We start from the raw sequence: 20,659 nt of genomic DNA on the forward strand, positions 1-20,659 counted from the left end.
CCTATTTAATTTCAGAGAAGTGGTCAAAATGTCATAGATAATTAAGAAAAATGTAATTTCTAAGCTTGGAACTTTAACCCTGCTTGAGACCAAAGGTTCATATCTCAACAGAGGTTAATTTCTTTCTTCAGTTATATGAAATAAGTAAATTGAATCTTATTCACTTGCCTGTGTGGGTGTCTTTTGGATGAGAGCTTAAAAACTGAGATCCTGTTTATACTGTGTGGGTGTTAAAGATTTCAGTGTTGTGCCGTATGCTGTGGGCAAGTCTCTTAATACCCTGTACCCTTTGAGTGGCTACATTTCATTGATGCTATGTATATATAGTTGCAAAATATTTTGGGGGTTCTCTGTGTGAGAGAGTTTGTCTTTTGTACACTTCTGCAGTGCCTGTCACTGTAATGCCTAAGTTCAAGGTCATTTGGTGTTGTTCATTGTGCTCCTGACTGCTTCTGCATTAATCGTGTGTCTCAAAAAGCAGCAATCCGTTTCATGTGTTTAACTGACATGACTTAAGTTGTATACAAACTTCTACAGTAACGTGAAGAAAATTTAGTCATGACCTTCTGGAGAGCTGCTAGTAAGGCTCCTCTCCTTGCTGGTTTACCTTGACATCCAGTTGCCAGCGGAAGCTGAAAATGCTCAAGACCTTACAAAAGTAAAAGCTGTACAACATCAGGCAAGTATCCAGTTTGTCTGAAAGGAAAGGCAGTTACCTGTTTATGTAGCATTTGTGACTCCTCGTTATGTGGAATCCCTCAGAGTCAGACGTAATATCGTTTGTAATAATCCAATTGTGGTGAGTTAGTCCGTAATTTGTACTAATACCCATAGAAAAACATAATAATAGGTTAATGCAGAGGTAATGTCTAGAGCTAAAGACAGCTCAGCCTGAAGATATTTCCATGGCAACAGAAGAGTCCCTACAGATGTATTCCTTCTAAACTTGATGCTGTTTATTAAAGGCTGTCTGTAGTACAATCTGTAATTATCATTAGGTAAAGAAAGGTTGTGAACGTGGGTGGACTGCTTGGCTGATGCTCTCCAACTGATTTGTTTAGCATTGCTTTGAAATACAGTTACAAAAGAATATTAAAAACCTGAGATCATTTAGCCATTTCTCTCTGCAGGTAAGCTGAGACTTAATTTGAGACTGTTGTCTAATAGGAGTGAAGTGTCTGAACAACAGTATGGGGGCAGTAAGGAGAAATGTTTTTAAACTCTGGCAGCATGGTAACTATGAAGAAAAAGAGCATCAGAAGCTTACTGGGCAAATTAAAATATGCTGAGTAAGGGAGGTGACATTAAAGTTTTTTTTAATAACAAAAGCCTTCCGTAAGTAGAGGGAGACAAAGGAAGCTGTAAGGCTTATGTAAAGGAGAAGAATAATGGAAGACACAAATGTTGGAATAGAATCACAGAACGGCTTGGGTTGGAAGGGACCTCAAGGATCATGAAGTTCCAGTCCCCCCAACACAGCAGGGCCACCAACCTCCACGTGTAATACTAGAGCAGGCTGCCCAGGGCCCCATCCAACCTGGCCTTGAACACCTCCAGGGGCGTTTGGATAGGAATTTACCTTTCTTGCTTCCCGTCTTTGCAAAGAAGGTTATTTGGTTCAAATGCTTGGCATGATTCAAATAACAGCAACATCATAGGAACACCGTGCAAAAAAAGGGAGAAAACAGGTTAAATAACTTTTTTTGTGTTAAAAGCATTCAGGTTAATAGGCTTAGGCTGGAGTTTATTCTGGGCTACCCAAATGACTAAATGAAGAAGCTCTGGGTAGAGGAAATATTGACAGATAAATGCTTGCTTTGACTAGAAAGGAGAAAAGAATGATTTTTATTTTTTTTTTAAATAAGTCTTTTTCAAGTTACTGAAAAGACTGCATAAGGACAACCTGACAAAATTAGTTCTTTGTTTTCTGTGAGGCTGTGATGAGAAGGAATTTCCATCTTGAATTTAATAAAAAAGTTCAGCTTTTATAGAAAAAACTCAGTAGTATTAATGATAGCAAAACGTTGTAATGGGCTGCCTCCTGAAGTTGTAAAACCTGAGTTCTGAAAGGTTTAACACTGACTGAACAAACCTCTCCAAATCCTTGTGCTTCAGTTCTTAGGACGACAACATTAATTAGTTTCTGCCTTGCAGTCCCACATTTCTGTAATAATCTTCTACAAAGGTAAGTTTCTTCTTTTTGGGAGACTCAGCATCCTTTGAATATGTTTTAGGATATAGTCTGTCATCATTACCGTAGAACATGTTTCTTTAATGGCTTGTGGGGTTTTCGGTTAAGAACTGAGACAGAAGTGAAAACCAGAGTCAGCTGGCAGAATTGGGGTGATCCTGTTACTCCGCATAGTGTGCACATCTTATTGGGGGCCAACTCCGTCATTACAGGAGGAAAAAGATTCTGCACTAGTCCATTTTACAGCATTAGCATGTTATGCCCTCATGAGTTTTGCTCTCTTGTTTGCCTGAGTCTGACATTTCGAATTGCAGTTCAGTCAGAAGATGTTAGTTGGTGTTCGTCGTAAGGTTCACTTCTGCATTTGAAATTTAGTGATTTTGGCAGCTAAATGCACAGCAAGTAAGAGTGGAGGAGAGATGGGACAAGCAGATTTGTAAAATATATTTTATAATATCTGGCATCGATAATGTGGAACAGTGCTCTTCTGTTAATATGATAGTGAGGTGTTCGGTACGTTACTGCATGGTACATGAGATCATGAATGGGCAAATAACAGAGAGTCTGATAAAATCAGAGGATTACCTCAAGACAAGAGTAAATAAGCCTTTAATTTATTGCTACTACATCTCTGCAATCTTTGCATCTGAAACTTGGCAAAAATTAAGCGCTGTTGACTACAACATTTTAAGGAAATCAGAAAGACAGAGATGGCAGATAAGAGATGGATGCAGTTGAGTGAATACTATCGCTTTCTTTTTGTTTGGTCATCATTTTACTATCTCCTTGAGAAGACCTTTTTACTGGGGAAGACATGGCGTAATGTTGGCTTTAGACTTACTTAAACAACTTCACCACACTAAACATTTCCCACATCTCTAACAAACTATTTTCTTGCAGTCCATTGCCTTATGCAGGCATTATCCATAAAATGAGGGTAGTTGATGGAGAATGCTAAGGAAATTCCCTATTGCTATCAGTTTTATATGGGAAGTGTTCAGGTAACACAATGAGACAAGTAGCAATATAGAATTTTAGCAGTGAGTTTGGAGAGTGAGATGCTACTCAGTGCATGTAAGGCTAGTAGCAGTAAACTCTGCTTATGATACACAGCGTTCATTGTGAGCCCTCCAAAATCCAAAACAGCAGACAGTGAGGTTTTGGACTCACTGATTCACACAATGAAGACTATAAATAACACATGGAGAAGTGCCATTGATAGCAGACACTGTTTATAAAGTTAATCCCTAACTGTATCTGGGTTAGCATCTGTGGGGAGAAAATAAGCTATCAGGAAGAACAAGGCAGTATCTGGGACTGTTTCTTGAATCCTTTGAGCCCATGCCTTTTATTTCACATGCTTTGTGTGACCCTTTAGTGCAGCGTGGCTAGGATAGCACTTTACAGATGTTGTCATTGGAAAGATTATCAAGGTGGAAAAGAGTCAAGGAAGAAATACTTACCCATATCCAGGGATCTAGGTTCACAGTAGAAAACCCCAAAAAGGAGGGATCTCCAAGAAGAGATCCTTCCCCAGTGGCAGTCAGCCCTTAAATGAGGTTTAAGAGAGGTGCAGCCAGGCTCCACCCCTTTGGTCACACAGCTGAATTGCTTTCACCAGTATTCCCACGACTGACTTAGTGCTTGTCTCAGGTGATCAATCAGTGTTTCAGGCCAGGACTCAACAGTTCCCATGCAGCCTTAGGAACATGTTGTGCATACAGGCAGTTTACCGTAACCATGTGAAAACGGGAGCCTGCTTTATGTGAATTAGACAGTAGCAGTTGCTTTATTGTAGAAATGAGAAATATCATGAGATTCCCTGTTGTAGGCTGGTCAGTCTCCAAATTAAATGATAAGCTGAGGTACTTAGTCTTTAACTGTGTCTTGTGCTGTGTAGGAGTAGAGTCATAGTATAATTTTTCCACTGAAACTTTTCTTTATAAACTCAACATAGAGAGAAGGAGGCACGTGCCTTGGTGTCTATGCCTTATGCAAGCATGAGTAAGTGACCGCTTGCTATAATCCCTGGCATCTCTAGGTGAGGTGAGTAAAGCCATGCATACATACAGCCCTTCCTCCCCCAGATGCATCCACAGTAGGGGCTTGGATCTGTATTACATTGGGAGGTGGAAAATCCTGTTTCAAGTCAAGACCCCACTGTTGTAGGAGTTGTTCATATTTCCAGATTTGGGTTGTTAACCCCTCTAAAAAAAAAGGAACCCTGAATTGTTTTCCCGTAGTTTAATCAGTACAACTGTATTTGAATTTGAGAATATGATGGTTTATCTTATAATTACTCTTCAGAATGACTGAATCCATATTTATTTAGACTCACCATACATACACGCTGTCAGGTAGAGAAGGACTGTGATGGCCAAAAGCTATATATGACCAAAGCAAGACACATCAGTGTAACATTACATATTGTGTTACTTGCTCGGTTCTCTTCTATGGGCAGAAGAGAAATACAATTATTCTTAATGCCCTGTTGGTAGGTAAGAGATCTTTCCTGGTAACAGTCAGAATTCTGATTTTAAAAAGGGGCCTTGACATACATGGTGTACTTATTAATGTCAGTGCAGAGTTTGCATTTTCAGTTCTCTAGGAGTTATGAACATTTTGCAGTGTTCCTGTTCGAACCTCAGTGGGGTAAACTGGAGAACCTGGGATATGTCTGCAGACGCACCAAGTCTCTTCTGGAACAGAATTTAAAAGCAGAAATGTTGAAAGGCATCCTCTGTAACCAATCTCTGGTCTGCTGTTTTGTTTTAGATTGCTAAAGCAATGTGTTCACTGCTTGTAACTCAGAGAAAAACCAAAACTTCTCTGAAGTGCCTCATGCTGTCCCTGCACTGTGCACTCCCTGCTCTGGCTGTGCAGAGCAACACAGCTCAATGTTTTCCTTTCTGCTGGGTCATTTAAGGTAACTGCTAGGCTTCATGTGCTACAAAGAAAATGACCTTCATACACTCAGGTTTAAAAGCTTGATAGTTTCAAAGTCCATTGGAGACTAGCCAGAAGTTAAGATATTTTCCTGTAGCAGTCGTTGTAAAACATTTCTGAACAGTGTCAAGCAGCAAGACAGCTTTTACCTGAAAAAAAACCTGTTTATTACCACTGGAAAGTAGTAGTGAAAAGGACTTTGAAATGAAAACACAGGCTTAGTCGGCAGGCAAAAATACAGGCAAAGGATCAAAGTTGAAAGTGCCTCAGTAGTGACTGGTGCTCTGTGATAATGCAGTTTTTAATAAGCTATGGGGAGATGAGAAGAGGATGATAAGGCATCAGCAGGCTTTGCTGTCAGAAGCAGCCTGTGTACAAGATCCAATTTTCGTAAAGGTGCCAACTTTTATAAAGCATGGGGTCTGAGTATGAAAACCGGGATTATCTGTTGGCAGGACTGTGGCTGTATGCTATTGAACATTGAGTTTAACACTAGCAAAGAAAAATGTTGCTGAATGGGAGGTATTAAATTACTGAATCAATACGTTTCACTTATAAAGACATTTTCTTTTTGAAAGAAGTTCTGCTTGGACGGCTTCTTTCCAGACTCTTCTTTACTCCAGAATATATGGTTACTGGAACACTTTCCCTGCCCCTTTTTTATGCAGCACCTTTGACCTAAAAAAGTTGTGGGAAACCAAACAACAAGGGCAGTCCGTTACATTTTTTTTGGATTTTCAGACATGCTTTTGGATTCTTGGATCCATCAACCAGGATTCAGCATATCTGAAGATAATTACCATTAAATCTTCAGTGTTTACATTGTATACTTTCTGACTGAATTATGGAAATTCTTCTTCGCCTCTTGACCATGACAGATAGAACATCTGATTGTGCATTAAAAAAAACTAACACAAATGTGTCCTTCAACTTTTTGTAAGGCTTTCAGTTTCAAAGTAAGAGTTCATTTGCCTAGCTGTGTCTGCAGCTGAAATCAGAATAAAACTCTTTTGCCCACAGAGTGTTGGTAGTGATGAAAAACAGCTCCTAACTTAAAAAAAAAAATCGGCATCTCCATGAAGGAGAAGACGTTCTGGTATGGAATTCAGTCTCTCTCCTGCTGCTCCAGTAGTTGGACTGGCATGTCTGGGAGTAAAGTTAAGGTAAGTTTGGAAGAGGCTGTATAACAGCATAAATCACTACTTCTGGAAGAGAAAAGGTTTGAGGAGGAGGGCTGGGGAAAAGCAGATACTTTTAGTATGTTTTTTTCAGTATGGGATGCAAAGTAGAGCATGGAAAGGCTGTGCCCCATGATCTCCGTGGGTGGTAGGAGATAGTGTGTGGGAATGGCCTCTAGGGACATTGTCTTTATCAGACTGTCTAATTTAAAGCTAAAAATAAGATGAGATGCAACCCTGTAAGATATCTTGTGTCCTTGAGTCTACTCTAAGAGGAACATGATGATGTTTGATAGAAAGGATTAGCTGCTGGTAATGTCACACTTGTTACTTATCTCAGGTTCTTTTTTGTTCATGGTGTCCCCAAATGGCTTCCTGTGACATCTCATATGGGTATAGCTCCAGTCCTTCTATAAGTGCACGTGGGAAAGAAATGGCTGCTACTTGCACTGGTCCTGATGGAGAAGGTATTGATGATGCTCTCTCCAGAAACTTAGTTACACTTCATCAAAACAAATATTTGAGTTATTTCTGAAACTTCTTTGCTTGGCTTTTTAATATGAAATTGGGCAGTATAGAGGACGTATAAAGCCAGTGAAAATAAGCTATGTTATGAAATGAGATATTCATGTAATAAAGACAATACTTTCATAAGGATCTCTAAAAATGATCGTTCATTAGGGAGCTGTATCCCCACTGCTTCTAAGGCTGTTGCAGGGGGCCATGTCCTGTTGGACACATTCTCTATTGGAATTCACAAAGGAGGAAAGTGATACGAAATTCATGCTGGTGTTTACCTAAATTGTTGTTTTCGTAGTAAGACTGGACATTCACTGAATTAGGAATGCTCTGCAGAAGCGAAGCACAGAGGGGGTTACAGTCAAGATAAGAGGATATTTATATCTCTTAAAAACCTGCCTGGCCAGTAGCCTCAAGGAGTGAGCACAGGAGTAGTTAAGTCATGGTCAAGTTTGCCCTGGGACATCTGTCATCACTATTTTGCCAGTTTTAAGGAAAAGTTTGGATTTATTGTCTTGAACTTTAGGTTTGAAGAAGAATGATGAATGAAATTTACAAGTATAAGAAGCTTTTGCAAACCAAAAAGGCTTATTTTTGAGAGCTCTTTAGCTGCAGTGATTTCAATACTTGTCTGAGGATTAAGCTTCTTCACTTTTTCTGGGGAAATAAATCAATGACTGGATCAAAACATTGCAAAGTGGGATCAGCATCTGTTTGACAATCTTGGAGACTGAGACTGAAAGAAGTGCTTACAGTTCTTCCGTTTACATATTTATTCCCTGTTATTTTTTGTCACCTCTCACTGTGGTCATATATTCTTTGTCCCAGTATCAGGAAAATCTTTATATTTGTAAAGATTGTTAGGCACTCCCCAGGAAGGTGGTTGAGTCACCATCCCTGGATGTATTTAAAAACTGTTTGGTTGTGGTGCTCAGGGACATGATTCAGCTGAGGGTTGTTAGAGTTAGGGTGGTATGGTTAGGTGGTGGTTGGACTCAATGATCTTTAAGGTCTTTCCATGATTCTGTGACTAGATCTGTAAGTTCAAAATCAAGTTGTGTCCTATAAACCTAAGAATTTGAAGATTCATCTGAGGTGGACGCCATTTCAATGTGGAAACTTTGCAAAAGAACTTGTTTTCATGTCCTTCAACCCCTTGAAGAGTCTTTGCAGTGCTGTGCTTGTGGTTAGCTGGATCTGAAACCATATTTAGGGAAACCTGAAGGGTGAGCAGTGGGAGTGGTGCGGGAGTCTGGCAGTTTCCCCTGCCTAAAATTTTCCCAAATTTAACACAGTTGCTGAATTTGGCCTGTGTCATACACGTAGGTTTTGACAAATGTTGTTTTGCTCGTCGGTTCGCTCATCCCCAGTGCAAATGGCATACAGAATGTTTCCTGGGAAATTTGTGCCTCTGACACCATTTCCCCAGTAATTTATGCTGCAGCAGTTGGGAGACTTGAGCAGAATAACCTTCCCTGGTTAACTGACGCAGAAGAAAGAAATGGAAGGAACCATTATTTTCCTGTCAAGATTTCCCTGAAACAAAGAGGTGCAGAATTATGCATGCTGAGGGGTGTCTTTGGTCCTTTGATTAGCAGCAGAGGCCCAATTTCACCATCAAAAGCCTTTTAATTATAAGCTTTGTTGAAAAGGCTGCCTTGAACACTACAGAAATGATACTGCAGGAGCATGTCTTTCTTAGTGTAGGTGATCTGCACACATTTATAGGATAATTTTATTAAAATAATTTGAAATATATTGAGAATGCACAAGAAAGCTCAGATTATCTGATGCTTGTTTCAGCCAATAGCAGCAGCAAACATTACATCTCTGCATCTAGTAGCTAGTCGTGGCTATGAATGTGAGAAAGCCTCCTCTTCTGCTACCTTAGCAAATTCGGATCTTCTCTCTTTGCAGCTGGTGATGTAATGTGCATCACAAGGTCTTCCTCAAATAAAAGACGTTGGTTATTTTATGAGCCTGCTGATTAAAGAGATTTTATTGTAATTACTATGACTAGAAGGCTGCAGCAGAAGATGGAAATGTTAATTTACAGTCTGCTTGCTGACCAAGTGTCATGTGGTAATGGATTGGGACAGGCTGTGGTTTACAAATGGACCTGAATTTTCAGAGCTGCTAAGTTGATGTGGCAGATGAAGTAACAGCACGTACTTTGGAAAAGGGGGTGCATTTGATTAACCGGCCAGAGCCTAGCAGTAGTTGTTTGACAGGTTGTTCTGAGAAATGATCACCTTTGCTTTTACAACAGCAGCAGAGATGTAAAAGAGCAGAGCGAAGTAGCGGAAAGACAGATGGGCAGAACTAGAAGGTAAATCTCTGCTTTATAGTAAGCAGCCTATGTTCCAGATCCACCACATGTCCCTCATTTCCAGTTCAGCAGAGAGGATATAGGTGCCCACCTAGGTATGCAGATCAGATCTTTAATGCTATTGATCTTTTAGGTTTGTATATATAGTCATAAATGCAGCTAATTCATTTTATGTGTATATATTTCATCAGTAGCCTTGGCCCTGCTCTCTTCCGTTCCAGAGGCTTGGCAGCTGGAAATGCAAGGTGTCAGGCGCTCTCAGATATGGCATCAAAGGATTTGAAGGAGTTTCAGAGGCAATGGGCTCCTGTGTGCCAAGCAATACCAGTGGTGGTAACCTGATAGCATTTAAAAGGGGTTTTAAAGTTTCTGCAGAAATTTTGGGATAGTATATTTTACAGCAGGGAGAGAGTCTTTTCTGAGGTCCCCCATCTTGGTCTGTGTGTCTTGTTAAAAAGATTGTCCTAATGTATAAATGTACAGAACAGTTTCTGTGAGTTTCAGTTCCTTGTGCTGCTGAAACCTCCTAAGTAAATAAATCTGTACAAATCTGTACACGATGCTGCTGTCAAAGCCCATCAAACGGTGGGCTCTTGGTGGAGAACTGTACTGAAATATTAACTGCAGTTATCTTGAACTACTATGCTGATTGTTTAAACTCTTAGTTTGTAAAGTGGTATTATGTTATTGAAATGGTTGCTTGCAATGTGGAACACCTGAGTTTAGTTGTATTACCTACAGAGTTTGTATTAGTCACTCTAAAAACATGTATGCTTCTGTTAGCATATGGGGGTACTACTATTCTGTTTTCTGAAAAGGAGGAGCTTACTACTGTTGGGTACAAGAATTGAAAAATGAGACGAGCTTACATGTAGATTTGTTGCAATTGGAAAAGATTTCTAGATGGATATTATGGCTTTACAGAGTGATATACGGCACATTGCTGTGATATCCTTTCAATAATGCATGAATTAAAAGTGATCAGTTCTGCTCTAGAGGTGACAATGAAAAAGAGGGATAGAAATAGTTTTGTTGTTTTGAATCTGCTACATACTGTGGGGTTGCAAGCTGGAAGCAACAAGTCTGTGTGCTGGCATCTGTTTCTGTGCCCTCGTAACCACAATATATTACATATACTCTCAAAAATATTCATTGCTGAATGTCAGGAGCAGCTAGTGCATTTCTAATAACATACTTTAAAAGATACTAAAAAAAAAAAAAAAAAAAAGAGGCATTTTAGTGATAGACCCCAAAGCACAGATTCATAAGCACAGCCTGAAATCTAATGACCTAGTAGAATTAAAGTTCATTTCATTAGAATTCTTCCTCTTTGCCTTTGATCTTTTAAGGGACGGCAGTAAGGTTATGCTGGTGGAAAACCAACTGTAATAAGCAGAAATTCTCAGTCTGAAGAGTTCGTTAGGATATTCATAGAATCATAGAATCACAAGGTTGGAAAGCACCTACAAGATCATCCAGTCCAACCATACTCCCATCACCATTGCTACCACAAGCACTAAACCATATCACGCAGCTCCTCATCCAGACGCCTCTTGAACACTGCCAGGGACAGCGATTCCACCACCTCCCTGGGCAGCCATTCCAGTGCCTGACCACTCTTTGAGAGAAAAAGTTTCTCCTTATGTCTAATCTAAATCTCCCTTGGCACAACTTGTGGCTGCTTCCTTGGGTCCTGTTTGTTGTCTGGGAGAAGAGGCCAATCCCCTCCTTACCACAACCTCCCTTCAGGAGACTATAGAGTGCAATGAGGTCTCCGCTGAGCCTCCAATATTGATCCCCCTATATTGAGGATATCTCAGGACTAACTGAATGGCTGAAAGGGAAGAACTGATATTCTCTCTTTTATTTATTTATTTATCTATTTAAAGAGAGAGTTTGCAAAGAACAAAAAATAGAAAAAGATACTGAAGTGATACCAATCTCTTATACTCATTTTTATACTGTTCTGAGTGTCACTAAGAAGAAACGTAGGGTGCAAAGAATTGCCCTGGTCTCATAAACGTATAAAGTGCTTATAATAAATGTATTTCTAGTTGCACATTTTTTTAATATGTATATAAGTAAATAAGCATATAGTATAATTACATATACAATCAGACTGAGTATAACTACATAGAATATACCGAATGTTATGTAAAATTTTTATAATTAAATATTTTTGTTTCTGTTTTATACTTTGTATGCATGCATGTGTATGTGCGTATAAAGTATTATATTCCAGTATTCTTGATGCATCTCAAAATGAATGAATTTGTGGTTAATGGTTGTTACAGACAGATGCATTTTTGGGACTGAGCTTGGCACTTGTTAGTGTCAATGTAAAGGCAGAATGAAGAGAATATAACAATTCAGCCAATATTGTAAGGTAAGGCAGGTTTTTGTACTATGAGATGTCTGTTCTGGGACGGCAAAAGGAATTGCAAAACACTATTCTGATCCCCGAACTACCCTGAAGCATGTGGTGTGCATTCATTGACTTTGTCACAATTCTTAATGTTGTGAGAAAATGTCACTATCTGTTAACAATAAATTAACAACTATTTGTTGTTGATTTATTGGAATACCATTTGTGAAATAGCTGACGCACTGTAGAAAGTAGTTGATCACCTGTATATAAGTGTTCTGTAATGGTGAACATTGCTGTTGTGGAAGTCTGTGTTCAAGTGATGATGAGAAAGTACCGGAAACTGGGTTAGTTCAAGTGAACTATTCTCAGTTTCTGAATAAGAGGCCAAGGGAAAAGGCAAATAAATCTTGACAACCTGTGTTGCCATTAAAGAGCACTTGAATTGTATTTCCAAATAAAGCTGCTTCTCCTCACTGTCATCTTGGGCTTTGAAGGTAGTGGGAGTGAAATTTCTAGCTGGTGGTGACATCAGGGATGTCAGCTGGCCCTGGTCCCAGCAGCCTGCGGTAAGGCTGCCAAGGTCTTTGTGGAGAGCAGAATTTCAGAGACGCACTTGAACTGAGTGTATCAAAATGTTCAGTTGGGTGGTTTTGTGTTGTTTTTTTTTCCAATTTTTGCAAATTCATTCAAGATTTTGAGAGAACTTGAAATGTTATTGTGGTAGTATAGCGTTAGTTTAATGGAAATGGGCTGCAAGGGAGTAGATTGCCCTAGGCTCTATCATTAACACCTTTAATGACTTCACAGAATCCTCCATTATTTGTTGTTTGGAACTGCTGGTGAAAATAAAGATTATTGTTCCTACTAAAAGCAACTACTTTTAGTAGGAACTAAACTAACTACTACTACTTCCTACTTTGAGATCTACGAACATTCCCACATCTTGGTGGCTGACTGGCAAATGACCAGGGGCTGTGGATTACGCACAGCCACCCTGGATCGTAGGATTCTCAGGTTTGTTGAAATGAGCTACTTACACGGCTCTACCAAGAGAGGTGTTGGTGGCTTATGCCATCTAGAGAAGAGGTTTTCTGCAAAGAGTGAATAAAGCAGCATTGTGTGGCTGGAATGATGGCAGTGATTCATCACCCCCCAAAAAAGTATCATACTGATTGTAGATGCCAAATACTCAGTCATCAATTTCCTCCCTGTTAAGCATTTACCACCTCGCCAACTGTGTTGTAAACAGGTGATGGTAGAGAGAGTTAACCATTGATGAAGTCAGTTATTGCTGGAGCTCAGTGACACATTTGTGATAGTCCCTGTGTTAGAGTCACAGAAGCACCAAGACTGGAAAAGACCTCCAAGATCACCCAGTCCAACGGTCCATTTAACACCATTACTTCCCCACTAAACCATGGCCCTCAGTACAAAATCTAAACGTTTCTTAATCACCTCCAGGGGCGGCGACTCCACCACCTCCCTGGGCAGCCCTTTTTAGTGCCTAACCACTCTTTCAGAGAAGTTGTTCCCAATATCCAAACTGAACCTCCCCTGGTGCAACTTGAGGCTGCTCCCTATAGTCCTGTTGCTAGTTATGTAGGAGACGAGGCCAACCCCCAGCTCATCACAACCTCCTTTCAGGCAGTTATAGAGAGCAATGAGGTCTCCTCTGAGCCTCCTCTTCTCCAGACTGAACAATCCCAGCTCCCTCAGCTGCTCCTTGTAAGACCTGTTCTCCAGACCCTCACAGCTTTGTTGCCCTTCTCTGGACACGTTCCATGGCCTCAATGCCTTTCTTGTAGTGAGGGGCCCAAAACTGCTCACAGCATTCGAGGTGCAGCCTCACCAGTGCTGAGTACAGGGGGATGATCTGGCAACACTGTTTCTGATGGCCGGGATGCCATTGGCCTGCTTGGCTACCTGGGCACACTGTCGACCAACACCCGCAGATCCATTTCTTCTACACCTCTTAATTTTCCTGTTTAAAAATATTTCTGTAATTAATGCAAACACCAAATTTTACTACATTTTTTCATTTACTACGTCAAAGTCATTCATGACTACATAGATATTTTTATTGCGTTGGTCACTTCAAAGTTTTATTTTGAGAGTTAATTAAACAACTCCTCTGGTTTCTGGTAACAAAGGTTTGAAATACTGTACTTCTCTTGGCTTCAATAAAGGCAATAATATCATTACTGGTAAAAACCAAGGTGATTGACATCCTCTAATTCTAGTGCTCTCAACAAGCCTCCAAATGGTGCCTTTTTAAAGCAGAGGAAAAAAATATTTCTGCAGCATCCAATTGCTGGCTGTTTTTGTGTTTTAGTTTAGATAATTCATGTCGTTCTATTTCTACTTCCTACTAGGCTCTTTGTATTCTTACTTCAGTCATGCTCTAACTTCCCATACCTTTGGCCATAGGCTAATCTGAACAAAACAAAGAGGGTACTGGTAGACTGAGAAAATCAACCAAAATATCTTAACAAGAATATCCCTTTTACTGAGTTACTTTGCTTCCCTCTATCATTAATAACCATTTTTTCAGCTTGGAGTCTCCAGTTAGGAAATCAAAAGGGCTAAAATCCTTATTATCACCTTGTATGTTGCCTTCTTCCATTAAACAGATGGAAAATTAGGAAAAAAAATCAAGGCTATGTTTTGTCAGCAATAGCTTTCAGACAATGTGTACATAGGCTGGTAGTAGAATCTGGTTGGTAGTAGAGGCTTTCTTCCTGGAAGTCTGGATTTTGGAGAGGCTCCCTCTATTTCTGTTATTGACTTCGACCAAACACTGAACTCATAGCTCATGTTTTGACACTTCCTTTGTAGACACTGAAATTACAGAAATGGACAATTGCTTGTGGCACACCTTTATGACAACAACCCTCCATCATTTTTTCTTTTTTTTTTTTTCTTTTTACAATATTCAGTGTACAAGTTCTGTGGTTTCATTGTCATAATAAAAACATTTCAACACCTACACTCCTTTCTTCATCAGTAATTTTTCTGGATTTTATTATTTTTTGACCTGTCACGTTTCTAGTTTATTGGTTTCAGCTGTACTTTTTTATCCACTTTATTTGCTTGTTAAGTTAATTAAGATTTGCAGTATGGCAAGAGGCATGTTGACCCATGAGTACCATAAGCAGAGTAATATTTGACAGTTAAATATCTCTCAAATTTCATGTTACCTATCTATTAAAGAAAGGTGTTTTTTGCTCTGGGTTAAGAATCTATAGCAGTAGCATATAAAAATATAATGCTATGATATTTTAAACAAATTATGCATTCTGATTTTTAAGCCATTACATTCTAGTTTAGGAGAAGTTTTACTTGCATGTATACATCTATTTGTAGAAGGACACTGCAACGTTTGCTATGGCTTTGAGTTCATCTTGCACGCAGATGTTCTCTCTGCCTGTTTGTATGTATACATATCTGTACAGTGGAAATGTAAGATTGAGTCTATGAATTTAAACATGATCACAGAGGGCTTGCTTTGCCTATTTTTCCGTCATGGATCCTTTAGGAATGACTTTGATGAACTAAGTGGGTGAATTGGTTCAAATTTCTCTCTGTTTCCTATCATCTTTTTTAATTTATATTTCATCTTCATGAAGTTTTACAGCATTCTGTGTCTCACTGAAAATGTATGTGGTAGGGAAATGACTGGCACTTGTACTGTTTATGTACCAAAGATTTGGCCTTCCTGCCAGATCTGAAAGGATGAAGACAAGCCTCAAACATAGTTTCTTTTCCAGAAGGATTTGGTTGAGAATAGCGGGCCGAGGTCTTTTATTGGATAAAGCTAATTTGTAAGGGAAGTTCACCACCTTTCATGCAGGAGAGGCTTACTGAACTCAGCATGAACTTAGGACACCCTTCCCTTCCAAGATCCAGTTATCTTATTTGTTGTCATTGTTGTACTCAATTGCCTTTCCAAGAGCTACATTCTCTTCATAAGATGTATTTCTGTTATCTCAAAAGAGCTACAGAGTAAACACATTTTCCAGAGATAACTGACTTAGTCTCACAGTGATAAACATATCCATCTATGACAGTATGCAGTTACTTCTGAATGTAATGAAGATGTGATTTCAAATGTCACGCTTTTGGTGTGTAATCAATATTTCCAAGATCAAGTGTATCGTGTGCATTGATACTGTTCTGTAGACTGAAATCTTGGAGATACGTAAGATGAAAGTAAAGCATGAAATACATTTTACTTACATTTTTCTTAGGTTCATGTCTTAAACAGCCCTACAGAAACTTTGGTTGTTTTCTCTTGCATTATTCTCTTCCTTAGTCTTTCATTTTTAAGTGCATCAAGGCCAGCATTTTGAAATAGCACTGGTGTCTGAACTAGGACACAGTCTGCAAATTCTGGCTTAAACAAATGTGCTTTCTCTCCTGAGGTGATGAGTATGAATTAATAACCTGAAAATTCCCTGGATAAAGTCTCACATTCAGTAATCTTTTTGGCAATCAGCTGGCCCTACTGTTTTAACTATCAGCTCTGTTGTGACATCTTTTTAACAGTTGGAGCTGATCAGTTGATAAGCTGGCTTTCCTGGCTGTTTGAGAAGCTGTTCAGTGGCTCTCAGCAATGGCTGCATCCCCCAGGACTTGAGTTGGGTTGATCTGCACTCATGATATTAAAAATTGTCAAGAAAATTTTACAGGATGTTGCATTCCAAAAGAAAACAAAAGCAAGTTGGCAAGTAGAATCCCACCTTCCTGTAGTGCACGGGTGTATTGGCAGTGATTTTGTTGTGCTCTTTCACATAGCACAGCTGCTGCACTTAGTCTTCAGGCTAATGCAGCTCACTTTGTGCTGTCCAAGCAAAGACCTTCCAGCATAATTATTAATTGACTTTACATTTAATAAAATTGAAATATCTGTGACTGACAGTAAAATGTAACTGTTCTTTTCTTTCCACATAAGAAGAATTCAGTTTTAAAAAGGAAAGGAAGGGGAAAAAAATGGTGATAAAGCTTGTCATTACATTCGAGGATAATAAAGCAATAAAGTTATCAATTATGTCGGTGCAGGCACTGGATTAGTTATTAGCTGAATATAAATTGCTGTCTGAGCAGTAGAATCATTGGGTTTGAAGTTAAACAGATTCCTCAGAAATGCTTTCTGCATTTGAAGAATAGGCTCTTGTATATCAAAGTTCTTGTTGCCATGTAGTGTGATGAAGTACCTCATCTGTCTGTGAAGACCACCTGGGTTTGTATTAACTGTGAGTCTCTCTATTAAAATCTTGTAATGGCATTATAAACAGTCTTTTCACAGCGCTACTGTTGCTCTAAATTATCTCTGTGTCATTTGGACACCTGGTCATGTGTGACTGAGCATCTGAGTTTCTTCTTCTTTCCTGGTGTCACAGAGTTAATTAGATCAATCTATGTCGGTGACGGGGGCAGTAGGCCTCTGGTCCCCCCCGGCCCCATAAAATGGGAAGGAAAAGGGATAGGGAGATGGGAGCTGGGCTCAAGGAGGGGAAAAAAGAGAAAACAGCGGCAAGGATCTAGGAGGAAAGCTTATTTTACTAGCTATGATATTGGAATGCAAGATTACACAATATAATGCAATCTAATTGGAATTGGGACTAATAAGTCAAATAAAACGGGAGAGAGAGAGAATGAGTTCCTGGGACTGATCTAACCTGAAAAGCTTGGTATGGCTAGGAAAGCACCCTCCAACACCCCCTGCAAGGCAGTGAGAGACTGCCCAACCAGGAAGGGCCAGATCCTGTGATTTCTGTGAGGTACAGGGACAAGTACATGGAATTGGAGCATTAACACTTTAATCCCCATTGCTCTACATGATGTTATGACGTGGAATACTGAAAAGCAAAAAATCACAAACCATGACAGCTGGAAAGGGCCAGATCCTCTGCACAGCAAAGTAAATGGCTTTTAGCCTGTTATGTTCCTGAAGTGGAATATAGTAAGGATTTCAGTGCCAGGATTCAGAACTTAAATCCTTAGATCTTCTTTTTGACCACAGAAATTGGAGGTATGTGATTCTTATTTAATTGTTTATAATATATTACACTTCTGAAGGCCTGAAATCTTGTTTATGTGTATGTGGTGTTTTTAACAGTGGAACAGCTCAGCGATGTCTGTGTCTAATCAGGCCTAGGAAAACAGGTAATCTATACATCTCCTGTCGAGGATATCTGACCTGGCACTGAGATACTACAGCTTCTACTGCTCTGGCCCAGACTCTGCTTTAAGCGCCCATAAACCTTGTACTTATAATACAGAAATAGCCAGCAATGTTCATGCCCTCCTTTTACCCAGAAGCTTGGATCACTTAGCCACTAATGATGTGGAAGACCTGGCTTTAGTTTTCACTGGTGCCTGAAGAGATTCAAATCTATCTCCAGTATTCTCAAGGAGAACTCTATTTTTGAGGCTTTTTATGGTTTACGAGGTGCAGTTACGAGGCTGTTCTGAGATGGGATCCTTCTGATGCATCCTTTTGAAACTGGTCCAATTTACAGCTTGTAAGATTTACTGGACATGAGAGAGACAGAGAGAATATTTTTATGGCAATTTACTTGCCAGGCTGTGGCGAGGCAAATTTTCAGGAGGGATGTTCTCAACAGCGCTTATTTCTTTTAACTGGAGGTACACTACCAGACAGGTAGCTGGTGCCGTCTTGCTTCTCTGAGCGGCGGGTCATTTGGGCGCCCCTTTCCACAGTCTGCCGAGTGCCATCTTTGAGGCAAAAGCCACAGGTGCTGATGGCTTGCTACAAGAAGGAAGAAACACACTGTCTCAGTCATAGAATCATAGAATGGCTTGTGTTGGAAGGGACATCAAGGACCATGAATCTCCAACACCCCTGCCACATGCAGGGCTGCCAACCTCAACATTTAGTACTAGACCAGGCTGCCCAGGGCCCCATTCAACCTGGCCTTGAACACCTCCAGGGACAGGGCATCCACAACCTCTATGGGCAGCCTGTTCCATCACTTCACCACTCTGTAAAGAACTTCCTCTTGACATTCAACCTAAATCTTCCCTCCCTCAACTTAAAACCATTTCCCCTTGTCCTGCAGTTATCTTCCCTTTCAAAGAGTTGATTCCCCTCCTGTTTGTAGGCTCCCTTTAGGTACTGAAAGCCTGCAGTGAGGTCACTCCACAGCCTTCTTTTCTCCAGGCTGAACAAGCCCAGCTCCCTCAGTCTGTCTTCATAGGGGAGGTGCTCCAGCCCTCTGATCATTTTCGTGGCCCTCCTCTGGACCCTCTCCAACAGCTCCCTGTCTTTCCTGTATTTCGCTGTCTCAAGTGATGCTTACACAATACTTTTAATTTATTTCTTGATTGAGTAACTCAGGGCTGGCACTGGCTGACTAATTCTAACGGGTTTCTTTCCACTGGGTTTTATTTGTTAGGGAATTATTTTTTGTTCCAGAGTTCATCTGAAGTGCTTGACCCCCTCTGATGTGTTACTAATGAGGACCCAAGAAGTTTTCTTTTTCAAAATGTTCTATAATTGTGTGTTTCTGTTTCAGCCTTCCTCTGTAAAACTGTCCAGTTCACAGTTGGAAATGCAAGTACTTTACCTGTTGGTCGCTGTGGTATGGCAGTAACTGTGAAACTTGTTGCTTGTTAAGCACACCCAAGATGAGCTTCTTGTCATCACATCTGCTCAGATAAGCGGCATCTGGCCAACTCACCCCTCCTTAGAAGTCTGCAGTCATGAACATGCTTTTGAAGTAGTGAGAAGAGTACAGTTTATGCCGTATGAGAGTCATTTGCGCTGCAGCTCTGCCCTGAGTAGCATTATAGAGGAACTGTGGCAGCCTGCTCATGTGTTGCTGTTCATCAGGAACAATCCTCCGGATGGCTCAAATGCAAAAGTCTTGAATTATTGAGGAGAACTCACGATACAGAACAGCTGCAGCTGTTTTTACCTTCCTTGTATTAGATTTTCAAGGCTACAACATGCAATTGCATTTATATTGAAGAGAGAATTTTTTCTTTCAGTGGGAAAAAACACCTTAGTGTTAATTCCCCAGTTTCATTTGTAAATGTTAAGAATTGTCAGTACTATTTGGCACTGTAAAATAGCTTAAACACAGGACCCGTGCATCAGTGACGACAGTAGTTTCTGTGTCTCAAAAGAAACAAGTACCTGAGAATGGCTACTCAGAGATGTAGTTGTGGTGCTGGTATTTGGGTTTTTTTTTTGGTGTGTGGTGACAGTGGTTAGTGAAAAAACAGAACAATTCAATCTTTTCTTCTTTTAGAGTCACATCATGCACCTCTTCTGAAGTAAAAAAGAATGTAGGTTTTTCATGTAACTGGTCTCCTTTTTGAGTCAGGGAAGCAAAGCAGCAAGCATGCAGGAGCAGATCAACTCTTGCGCCTTAAACCTTGGTGCTCCTTGAACAGGGTGTGTAACAACAGGACAAAGAGTAATGGCTTTAAACTAGAAGAGGGGAGATTGAGATAAGATCTAAGGAAGAAATTATTTACTCTGAAGGTGAAGGTTGTGGATGGCCCATCCCTAGCGGCATTAAAGGCCAGGTTGGAGGGGGCCTTGGGCAGCCTGATCTCGTAGGTGCCCCTGTCCACAACAGGGGGTTACAAATAGGTGATCTGTATCTTTTGCTGGGGTCTGCATATGTAGAAAATTTAATGGTTGCCAGCTTTATCACTTTGTGCCCTTGGCGTTACGTTGGTGTAGCGTGATCACTGCCAGTGCATCTTCATGAGGATGCCAGGTCCTTTCCAACAGCTTTTCTGGACTTCCATGATGCCAAAATATTAAATGGGTCAGTCTGCATCTGTAATGATGTTTCATCTTACTTATTACTTACAATAAACAAATATGTCCAAAGAGTTAGAAAATAAAATTGGACTTTTCATTCCATTGAAAGATAATTGATGGGCTAAGCTGAATGACTGCTATCCATTTCTTTTACTTTTCCTATGGACAAGGGGAAGAAATAGTCCCCATCACCATAGAAAGCACATAACAAGCTTCCATTACATTGAAATCTCTCTCTCAAGGGGACTTGAGAACTGCTTTATGTGCAGTTTAGCCTCAGGTGTCTAATTTAGTGTTTTATATGCATTATTTGTCAAAAAACAACAAT

General features: G+C 40.1%; 2 protein-coding genes across 10 annotated transcripts in view; one reads left to right on the forward strand and one right to left on the reverse strand.

The window, feature by feature from the left end:
• LOC128092111 (uncharacterized) overlaps window positions 1-20,659 on the reverse strand; it is a 726,933-nt gene that overhangs the window by 186,875 nt on the left and 519,399 nt on the right. The gene's annotated exons all lie outside the window — the stretch shown is intronic.
• Window positions 1-20,659, forward strand: part of KLF12 (KLF transcription factor 12) — a 315,353-nt gene that overhangs the window by 127,944 nt on the left and 166,750 nt on the right. Inside the window, exon 2 of one of the 9 annotated variants that reach the window (XM_052705636.1) lies at window positions 4,967-5,117. The exons of the other annotated variants lie outside the window; for them this stretch is intronic. The gene's annotated coding sequence lies outside the window, so the exon portion shown is untranslated. The remainder of the gene's footprint in view (window positions 1-4,966; window positions 5,118-20,659) is intronic. 9 annotated transcript variants of the gene reach the window in all.

The sequence above is a fragment of the Tympanuchus pallidicinctus genome, unplaced genomic scaffold (assembly GCF_026119805.1).
Source record: "Tympanuchus pallidicinctus isolate F22 unplaced genomic scaffold, pur_lepc_1.0 scaffold6, whole genome shotgun sequence".
Lineage (NCBI taxonomy): Eukaryota > Metazoa > Chordata > Aves > Galliformes > Phasianidae > Tympanuchus > Tympanuchus pallidicinctus.